This window comes from Sinocyclocheilus rhinocerous, unplaced genomic scaffold (assembly GCF_001515625.1).
Source record: "Sinocyclocheilus rhinocerous isolate Xijiao unplaced genomic scaffold, SAMN03320098_v1.1 scaffold848, whole genome shotgun sequence".
NCBI lineage: Eukaryota > Metazoa > Chordata > Actinopteri > Cypriniformes > Cyprinidae > Sinocyclocheilus > Sinocyclocheilus rhinocerous.
In genome coordinates, this window is record NW_015664186.1 from 678247 (window position 1) to 687152 (window position 8906).

At 34.9% G+C, this 8906-nt stretch overlaps 1 protein-coding gene across 2 annotated transcripts in view; it reads right to left on the bottom strand.

The window, feature by feature from the left end:
• The window catches only part of LOC107729866 (uncharacterized protein KIAA1644 homolog), a 39263-nt gene extending 33479 nt beyond the window's left edge, over positions 1-5784 (bottom strand). For both annotated transcript variants that reach the window (XM_016540586.1, XM_016540583.1), the window contains exon 1: positions 5540-5784. The gene's annotated coding sequence lies outside the window, so the exon portion shown is untranslated. The remainder of the gene's footprint in view (positions 1-5539) is intronic.
• Positions 5785-8906: the final 3122 nt, after the last annotated feature.

Sequence of the window (8906 nt, forward strand, 5' to 3'; positions counted from 1 at the left end):
GGAATTAGTGCTCTGCATTTAACCCATCCAAAGTGCACACACACAGTAGTGAACACACACACACCGTGAACACACACCCGGAGCAGTGGGCAGCCTTTTTTTTGCTGCGGCGCCTGGGGAGCAGTTGGGGTGCCTTGCTCAAGGGCACCTCAGTCGTGATATTGAAGGTGGGAGAGAGCGCTGTACATTCACTTCCCCCACCTACAATCCCTGCCGGTACGAGACTCGAACCCGCAACCTTTGGGTTACGAGTCCGACTCTCTAACCATTAGGCCACAACTTCCCCGTAGATTATTGTTCCTTTATTACTCCACCAAGGTCTGAGGAGATACCAAACATCTGCTGCACGGCTTGGATGAAACCAAAGTTGCACTTTTATATGCTAAAAGCAGAAAACAAAAAACATACGGTGGAAAAAAACACTGTCCTACGCACATGCAACAGCTTTAGTGTTACCGTGGAAACTCAGAGGCATTCAGAAAGTATGTGCACAATAAATAATGATAATTAATTTACTAATTTAATGATCAAGTATTCATTTATTATAATTTTTTTCAAAAGAAGATATTTTGAAGAATGTTTCAACTGTGTTTGTTCATACAGTGAAAATCAGTGGCGTCCAAAATAACATTGCATATGTTCTATTGCCAAAAAAAAAAAAAACCCAAAGGCATTTTTTCTAAATCTTTTCTTCTTCTTCTTCTTTATAAAACAAGATTTTAAAAATATCTTCTTTGAGTATCTGTTGTAGTACTTTGGATGGCTCTTGTTTTACAGGTGAAAATCTGTGATTTTCCCCATTTAAACCTGAAAGGTTTTAGTAACTAACAACAAAATTGAAAACAAAGAAAGATACAGTGTGTTCCTCAGATGGATCAGTCCCTCAGAAACAGAAGTGTGGTGCATATGGCTATGAATTCTCTGACATTTGTGTCCAAGCAGTGGCTCTCCTGGCAGTACATCACATAACGCTTCAAAGAAGCAGAGAAGAGTGTGAAGGACTTTCTTCTCCCAGAGCTATACTACACTGTGTTTATCTATCTCCTCCGGACCCTTGTGCATGTGTGAGGATGTAGGAGAGAACGGGAGACGCTCCTCTTGCCTTTGAGCGAATTAGAAATCACAACATTCTCCTAGAGCTTCACTGAAGTCATTGTTCTTCTCTGAAGATCAATTAATATTTATATTCATATGCTCATCCACACACCCCTTCCACTGACTATTGAATAATAGAGTAGCTACTTACTAATTGTTTGTGAATGTTCTGTTGCTTGTTAATTTTTTATTACAGAATGCTTTGTAAACTAATGTCAGTTTAGAGGGAAACAATGCCAGATTGTGAGAAGATCATCATCCTTTGAGACAAATTCCTTTCTGTTCTTTTGGTTTCAAGGGGACTTTTTTGACAGAATTGGGTGGGGAGGTCTATAGTACCTGAAGAGAGGTATCTGTTAGCATTCCCATTCATCTTAGTGGAAGTTTTTGGTGCAGGACTCCCAGAAGTAGCAGGGAGGGAAAAATATACAACAAAGGATATGTATATGTTACTCTCAAAGCATACATGTCTACTTTTTAATGGCCGTCTATGGAGAAAGACAGTTAGGGCATCAGCAGTTGCTAACTGGACCATGCTAACTAGCCAAACTTGTTGGGTAAAGTGGCTGATCTGACTGGACAGACGTTCCTTTTAAAGGAAAATGAATGTGAAAGTAATACTGTAATCAAAAGTCAGTCACTATATCATGATTTTGGACCGTTTTGCTCATTGATTTGCTCATGTGATAACAGAAATCAAAAATGTCCCTCAGTTACTGGTCTTTTGTTTTCTGCCTGGCTAGAACATTTTAAACTGCAAAAAACTTCCACTAGCACTTTAATGTGAAAAGATAAAGTCATCTGTCCGCTCACAAAAAGCAGTACATTTTTAGTAAATGTAAATCTATGAGGGTAATGGAAAATTATTTTCCAAAAATGTAATACATTTTATACATAGTCTAAAAGAAAAAAAACTCTAGACTGTGTCCGGGGATTAATGTATTGGGATGAATTGAGAGAGGAACGGGTACATTTAGATAACATGAACTAATGTCATTAGCACTGCAGATGGTACAGTCTGTTCTCTGCTCATCCCCATAATTACCATCAATAATCACAAAGAATGGCACAGGGATACAAACACCTCAGACATCAGAGAACAGGTGTTGTCTTCTGCTTTGAATTGACCCTTTTCTATTCAGAATGAAAAAATATTATTATTACTATTTATTTATAATTTAATCATTTATATTCTAATCACAAAGTGACTGTTGTTGTTATATTAAAAAGTACATTTATCATAATAAAATATGATTATTTTAATATTATTAAAATATATTGTTTCTATAATAATAAAAATGAAACTATACAATAATAAAATCTTAAAACAGTGGTGCATTGATGGGAAAACAACCTAAAAATTAGGAAAGTCTGGGGACAGTATGACTATAAATAATAATAATAATAATAATAAATGTATTATTATTATTATTATAAATGACAATAAATATTTTATCATGAGCCTTTTAATTATTTATCTAATAACAGAATACAATTTTTTAATGTTATTAAAATATAATTTGTCTATAATAAGAATAAACCTTACATTAATAAAACAATATTATTATTATTTTTAATATACATTTGATCTTTTTAATTTTATTTATAATGTAATCATTTGTTTTTATTTATTATACTAATAAAATAACTGTTGTTGTTGTTGTTAAATTAAAATGATTTTTATTACAATTAAATATTATTATTTTAATATCACTAAAATGTTTTGTATGTAATAATAATAATAAAAAACACTATACATTAAAAAGTTTTATAATAAATGAGCTCATTGGTAGGAAACATCCTAAAAATAAGAGTCTGGGTAGAATATGGTCATAAATTGGATGTTTTACTATGACCTGCGTTTGATCCTACATTTTTCAGTGATAGAGGGTGACTGCACTGATTGTCCATTTAAACGAGAGATCAACAGCTGCAAATAGCTTTTATACTTTCTCTGTCCATTTACCCAGTTCTCTGTCCAGTTCAGTCCCTCTATTGCTATTTCATTGCTGTGTTACTAAAGAGCTCTTTTATTGCTTCTCTGTGTCGGTTTTCGGCTGTAATGTGAGTATGATGGAGAGAGGCTTATTCATTAAACACATTAACACACATTGTCTTTATGCGACTCAGATGGCCCTGTGTGTACATCGTGAACCCGAGGGAAGACTAACCCGCAGTATGATCGACTGCTCTTAGCTTGAACCTATCAGTACCTCAGGCGTTTTGGTGTTTAAAGCAGAGCATCAGGTGTAATACTAGGACAGACGCTGGCTGGATCTCAGAAATGAGAAGATTTGTGCCTTTCAAGTCATGTATTCAAAGCAAACTGGTCCGAGACATCCAGAGCGGGTTGTTTGTAATTGAGAAGAATCTCTTTTTCTCTCTGTCTCTGTGAAGGGCAGATAACCAATGCTGCTGGGGCAAAAGGGGGCTGAAATATGGCTCTCATTAATACTAGCCCCTTTGTTCTCCTCCTAAATGTATTTCTCACCTAAGAGAGATGACGTGTCGAGACTAAAATTAGGAACCTAAATTTGGCTTCTGATTCAGAGAGAACATTTTCTAGACAGTGTTTCCTAAAGGTCTGAGACTAAATAACAATGCCACATTTCTAAATATAAACTTTGGAATTTCAAAAGTCTGCCAATCCAGGTTGATTTACAAAAACTGAACCTGCTGTGAGGAGATGCATCAGCTCATCTACCCAGACTGAGGTGTTTCCTTTCGGGGACATGTTTCTGTGCTATTAAAGGTCAACAATTGATATTTAATATTATTACACAGCTTTCTGGAATACTTGATTCTGATTGGTCAGTCACAGCATTCAGCAGATATTTCCTAATATTCGCTGTTGTCCATGGCAATATATATTTATCAGACAGCACATGCAGGTAACTGAACAACATTGACTGTATAGTGCAGTGTTGTTGCTGTTACTAAAAATAATATTAAAGTTACTTTTGGTAATTGAAATAAAGTTTAAATAAAATATAAATATTAGATGGAAAACTAAAATAAAAAACTGAAGCTAAGTAGAAATATAAAAAAAATGACAAAGGCACATAACAAAATGATTCAAATTGAATTAATGCAAATACAAATATAAAATAATAGTTCATTCAAAATACGAATAAATACGATAATAGTATATAAATAATACTAAAATAATACTGCTGTAGTGAGTTTGACCTCAGAGGTCTTCAGTGTTAATATTACTGAAATATTATTACAGTATTATTATTATAATAAGATTATTATTCTTTTTGTTCGTATTCTTTGTTATGAAATGCAACATAGGATAATATACAGGTATGATTATGAAATATAATTAATATAGCATTAAATTATTTCATGTCAAGTATGTCTCACTTTTTTTATATAATGATCAACCGACTGTTCATTATCTCTTAATTTAATTGTTTTAATATTTCGATTTAAAACATTTGAAAATTATTAGCAACTATTTAAATACACATAAATAAATTGAAAAAAATTAACTGTTAATATAAATAACAAATTATTATTATTAGTATTAATGATTAATTAATAAATATATATAATGATAATGTTTTAAAGAAATCACTACAAATCATTTTAATTAATTATTTATTTATTTTAACGATTCAAATGAATAATTCAAACCCAAACCCAGAAGCTTAGGGCAGTAGTATTGTGGTCATGTTGACACTAGCTGTGAGGGTTTCTGACAGCATGCTGTGGCACTCTGTAAAAACCAGCTCGAGGGCTCCGTCCAAAATCACTCATCACTGCTCAGCTGAGGACGCATTCTGATAAACTAAAGTATGCTTTAATTTATCAGTACACCAACTGACATCTCAACCTCTCACAGACAAGAGAGCTGTCAAACACACGCAGACTTTCACACAGTCTGAGAAATAACAGAGGTGAGGAACCCAATTAGTAGTTGTGAAGTGCTGCTGGGATGCTTCTGTCATCCACAAATGCACACAGAGGCTGAATGGATGCCCATCTGCTGTTGACTAAGACAGGTTCATTACATTTCCCCATGATCCCTTGTAAAAACAAAAAGCTCGCTCGATTCCAAGTTACCATCTCTCCTGACGTTCCCTTTCCAGTGATGAGCAAAAGGAAAATGTAGACACTCAGGAAACACAAGCGTCATTAGCAGTTCCTCTTTAACCTGTCTAATTATCTAAAGCTTGAAGCCCTGATGTATTGATATCATGTGACCAAACATATCCGTTCCCACAATATTCCACATTAGCTCAAAACAGTCAATTCCACCCATTCACCCAATCAATGCTCAAATATCAATAACATACCGCAACTTGCCTGCGAGGTCAAAAAAGCAAAAGGTCTATTCCAAGTTCAGCACATGTGAGTTAAACATTTGGCTGTGCTTTTGAAAGCAGAAAGAAACGAGCGTGTTTCTTGTTAATGAGAAGCACAGAGTCAGTCTTACCTCTTGCTGTGTCTCTTTCTCTCTTGTAGAGCCAGTTTGCCTGATGTTACAGCATGTTGAATGAGACTCTCCGATGGAGTACGCCACACACGCACAGGTACACACTCTTCCTGCTGTTTCCACTGAGCGTTCAGCCTGTCATCTGAAAGAGAAGATGAACGGCGGTAAAGGGGAGGAGAGGAAACACGCACTTCTGCCCTCTACCTTCCATGCGCTGGGTCCCTGCACTTAAACTGAGCGCAGACAGAGCGAGTGAGAGAGTGAGAGGCAGAGGCAGAGAGAGGGAGGTGTGTATGTGTGTAGGTTAGGTTTTGCCTATACTGAGAGGATAGTAAAACCTGAAGTCACTTACATTGTGTGGAGCAGCCAATGGTCCCCATGAGAAAAACATGTTAAATAATATTTTCATAAAAAATGTTTCACTATTTAAATTGCAAATGTTTGAAATGAAAAAAATTTAAAATGAAAATATTTCATTTAAAATGAAAATATTTTAAATTATAAATTATTTACCCCCCTGAGATTTTAAATAGTGTGAAAATGTGAATAATAATAGAATTAATAAATAAATAAACAAACAAATTAATGAATTTTAGAAAATATTTACATTTTTTTTTACTTCATGCAGCAAACATTCAAAATCTATTTAATCATTTTTTATTTAATCAATCAGGTTGTTGCCTGATATTATGGTTTTTAATATACCAAAATTATCCCATGTTGGGGCATAATTAGATATTTAATTATGCACGCTCATTTCAGTTTGTTTTTATTTTTGTCATCAACTAACGCTCACTTCAAGTTAATTTTTAAAAACATGAATAATTTAATAACTCCAAAATGAATATCCATTTTCATACTGCAAACTATAAATTTACTTGTATATTCACTTGTAGCATTTAAAATTATTTTTTAATGTTTGTTTTTTGTAAATTTATGACATTATTATTACTATTATCATTATTATTATTATTTAAATTATTAATATTCAGCCATAACATGGAAAATAATTAGTTTATTGGTACCAGCTAGAATGTAATATTGGTGCATCGCTCCTCATAATTAGATATATAGATAGATAGATAGATAGACAGACACACACCTATGTGTGTGTTGTGTGTGTTTGTGAGTGGGTGAATGCTGCTGAATCTGTGTGTGTGTGTGTGTGTGAGAGAGAGGATGAGTGGGTGAGTTCTTCAACATGTAGCAGGATCTGGATATAGTCCAACAGTTGAAGGCAGAAGGTCAGTATTGGCTCACTAATGAGGGATGGTCTGGGTGTGATTCTGACAGCTCACTAGAGCTCAATCAACCAGTCTTTCTCTAACACACACATACACAATAGTCCTTCTCTGTGTAGCTCAAAATCACCCGTTCCAAGATCTTCCCTTCCTGATAGTAAAAGGAGAAAGAGAGAGAGAGAGAGATGAATAGCATGTGTGTGTGTGAGGTCAAAATCTTTCTGTCCTCATATGACCCAAGTGAGAACATTTAAAACCCAACAGTAATACAGTTCAGTTCTCTCAGTTGTAAAGCATCAGTATCACATTTATTCTGCTTGATCTCTGTGTGAAGCTGGAATATAAAACAGAAGCTTAAGAGCTAGAAAGGTCATATAAATGACTGGCTACTCAATGAAAATGATGGGAGGTGAACATTGGTCATTGCAGGATGATGGAAGGTCTCCGGTACATGTTGTGTGGTTAGATTTTTACATTCAGGTAACATATATTAAATGTTTAGAAAAGATGTGAAAAAGTGTGCATATCACTGCCCACACTCCCAAATCCAGAATGAAATTCCTCTTTTTAGATGCCATTTAAGGACTTGTCTTTGCATTAAAGGCCCGCTAAACTGCGGCAAAACAAGAAACGTATGTTTCTCTTAAAACCAATAAATTAAAAGAACATCATGAATAAATCTTTATTGACATAGATGCTAAAATAATCATTTGGACTTTATGGGAACACAATGGCTCAATCCAGGTTTGGAAATTCCAAATGAATTTTTGGAGTCAGTCTGAAAAAAAAGAAAAGAAAAAAAATGCATCTTTTCACAACTTCGTCTGAGAGCAGGAGAGTTTAAACTGTTACCGTTTCTAATTTTCCATCTGTTTGTGTTTGAAAAACAAGAAAGGCACTCTTAGATTAAACTTAATAGCACAATACTGTTTTTTTAACCAAGGCTCATTGGAAAACATGCCTTAACCTACATTTCTCCTAAAACTTAACTGAACTGAACACTAGTGGTAGTAAAACACCAACAACTTTTATTCCCTTTCACACAAATTATGATTAGTGCAGATTATCGATTAATAAAGAATTATTTTTATGTGCTTCCTCGAACAAAACTATGTTATGACCTCAACATACTTTTAGCACAGTGCATGATTTGTAAACTAATATATTTTGATGTTTGCATCACATAACCAGATCCATATGTATGGCTCTTTTGACATAATAAACTTGCTCTGTAGCTCACCTGGTAGAGCACTGCATCCATTGAAACGTGAGCTACGATAAAAGCAAGCTAAAATGCTGGTTCTGTTTGCATGTTTTTATCTCATGTTTGCTTCTGTTACCACCATCTGACAAGTTTAGGGTAGGGTTTAATGTAGGTCACTCACTGGACATTTCACTTTGAAAGTGTCACAAAAAGTAATATTCAAAGTAATATTATTTAGCAGAAATGTCTCCACAGGCATGTTTTTCCATTCAGTCTTTTATTGAAACTGTCCCACGTTCATTCACTAAAACAGCCTCACACACCTTTGCAGCAGAATGCTTCGATACTGCAATACGCAGTACGGCATCAAGCACCTGAAGCAGGACAGCTGCATTATGACACAGCTCTGCAGTCTGCATGACACACACCGACACACTTGCACACCCCATGAATAAATACCCACACAAACTTTTATACAAGCGCGTTTCTCTCTCCTCCCCCTACACACACGCCAGAAGATACAGTTTGATATCATGTTCCCATCTAATGGCTTACATTTGCTCACAGTTATTAAAAATTTTGTTAGTTTTCTGTAGTAGATGGTTGGTTTGTATGTCTCATTTCACTTACATCAAACTGTTGCTCTCTTAATTCATTTTACTTTTTTTATTATTATTATTATTTTGCAGATAAGTTATCTGCCAACTGGAAACATTTTTACTTTCATTTGACGAGTATGAATTTTAGACCCTGTTGACCGGCATAAGCATGAACACACATCCTGCATGTGCTCTGCACCACATCATTATTTCATGTAGATGTTGTGGCATCTCATGTTCCACAGCAGGCATGTGTGACAGGCTTGTGATTTGTAGGTCTTCTTTTGGAGAGCAGAGTGGCACACCTCTTGAAGAAACAGCAG